Source organism: Salarias fasciatus, chromosome 23 (genome assembly GCF_902148845.1).
Source record: "Salarias fasciatus chromosome 23, fSalaFa1.1, whole genome shotgun sequence".
Taxonomy (NCBI): domain Eukaryota; kingdom Metazoa; phylum Chordata; class Actinopteri; order Blenniiformes; family Blenniidae; genus Salarias; species Salarias fasciatus.
In genome coordinates, this window is record NC_043766.1 from 32357430 (window position 1) to 32360021 (window position 2592).

Sequence of the window (2592 nt, forward strand, 5' to 3'; positions counted from 1 at the left end):
GCATTAGTGGTTGAGTTTTTTTGTTTCTTTCTTTTTTTTTTTATATCTCAGTGTGTTGAAAACATACAAACTATAACCATACAGTGTGTTCAAAATACTGTGTGCTAATATATGGGTTTAAAAAATGGAGGATGTTTGGTGGTTTGTCTATAAAAGGAAGGTCCGTACATTATGAATGGATGGCACATGTGTACATACCTCACAGCTGTATGCAGTCCTAAGGGATACTTAGATAGTAAAGTGTATAAAGGTACACTAAACACAACTAGGCCGGGTCTACCGGGCAGGCTACGCTGCTCTACGCTAATCGTCACAAAGTTTATGTCAAAAAACTGTCAAATATTGTGCTTTCTGGCTAGAGTTACACATCCTAGGAGCAGGATTACAACACTACCACAGTACAGAGGACAAGGAGTGAGAGTCTTTTGCTAATCAAGGAGGTATTTCAAGCAACAGAAGAAAAAAAATTGCCCTTGGCATTATGACAAAAAATAAATACTGCTTTTCTTTAATTACAATTGTGTATTCTCAGTTTTTTTTGCTCAAGCAACAGAACCGTCGCCATAAAGCCTTCAAAATGCAGAGTGGCGTCATGAGACGGAGCGCCGCGCTCCCGTCCGTTCAGCTCTCGGCGTTTCATTGAGCATCAGTCTCTGTGGGCTACACGTGCAGTCTGCCGAGGTCTCCGGCTGCTCGCCACTTCTGACAACCATCATACGCTCGCAACAGCAGCCAGGCTCCTTTCTTTAACCCTTAGATGCGTAAGTTTGTCCGAAAAAAAAAAAAAAAAAGGCCAGCTGACAGTCTAATGTTTTTCCAATGAAAAATGTATATTTCATATCCCAGCTTTTTTTTTCAAAAAATATGTTCTCATGCCATTTTAAATTTTTACTGACTTCATATACATTGTACAAAACTCCAGCTTTTTTTTTTTTTTTTTTTTTTTTTTTTTATAATAACAACCCCTAAGGGGCCAAAAAAGAGCATCATTTATTTCCTGTGGAATTTCATGGGACTCTTTTATTCTTATCAACTCTGTAAGGAATTTATAAATTCTTGTGTCTGCGTGACTTACTTCACACCTAAAATCTGATAAATGAGTATAATCTTTATCTTTAAAGTCCGAGTAAAGCAGAAATAAATTTGTGTTTTGAGTTTGTCATACTGCATAAACATGTGTCATTAACCATACCCCCCCCCCCCCCCCCCGCCCCTGGGGACGAGGGCAACCCGCGAGGCGGGCCGCTCGGGTTTATTTAGCTAACGGCATCGTTGCCCTGCACACTGTGGCAGACCAGGGAAGATGCACGAGCGATGTGGAGGTGACATGCCTGGTTAGCTGACTGGCTGACTGGTTAGCTCGCTGCAAACTGTCGTACGAGATGCTATCCGAGACTTGAAAGCTAGCAGGAAAACCACCGATGCTAATACGCTAGATGTATTTATATCGCTTCAGCTAAGGGGCGGGTTTATGCCAATGAGGGCCCCGTTACGTAACGCGGCCCTGATTTCTGACACGCCCAATAAATCGTGAACACAGAAGCGCTGAAAAAAGTCTGTGAAGTCTACCTCCAAAATTAAACATAAATGTAGGAATGCCTTTTATATGTTGTAAAGAAACACATTTATGACCTATTTAAGGTGTTTAGAAGAAAATGGCTGATTTTGCTTTACTCGGACTTTAAACTTAGCATTGTGCATAAAATTAGCCAACTGAGCAGCTAAGATAAGCATGCATCTATGTATGAAAGCACGTTTTCATTTATCAGCTGATTACCCTGCACTGAAGTTAAACCCCGTTTACATGACAATGTTTTCAGGTGAAAACGCAAAACTTTAGTTGGGTTTAGGGTGTGTACAACAGCAGAGCTACTAAAAACACAACTTTTTGAAAGCGGCTCCAAAGGTAGAACTTTTTTTGAAAATGCTCCGACTCTGTTGCCTTGGAAAAATGGGAAAACAACATTTCTAAGAACACTGGGGCTCCGTCTCCATGTAGACTTTAAAAACGCCTGCTGCTGAGCATGCACACCAAATTACTCTTCTGCACATGTGCAGTAGATGGACAATAATCACAATGTTTTCCTCCAGAGTGTCATGACTCCCAATCCAGATTCTCCTGGACCTGGTAGTTTTAGAGGTGACCGTCACCGTAACAACAATCCATGTCTGGTTTCATTACAAAAACTAACAGTAGCACCCACTAGTGGCCTGACAAGACAATTACACTGTTTTCAGCATTTTGTGCCATTTCCGTGTGAACGGACACCATTTTCAAAAAGTTGCTGTGTTAACGCAAAGGTTTTCCAAACAAAAACACAGACATTATCGTGCAAACAGGGTCTTGGCTATGACCAGGCAGCTGACTTAACTTGCTAATATTCATGTATGTACTCTACCATTCTTAACTATTGTGAATGATTATTATATATAGCTAGCAATCTATACACAATAATAGTGCATGTAGTGTGTGTGTGTAATTTAAGAACAGTATGGCAATTATTGTTTGCTAACAAAATTAGCCTACTTCAAAATTAGCTAACACTACACTCAGCCACAGGAAAGGAGCGAACCGACCATCCAGGGAAATAA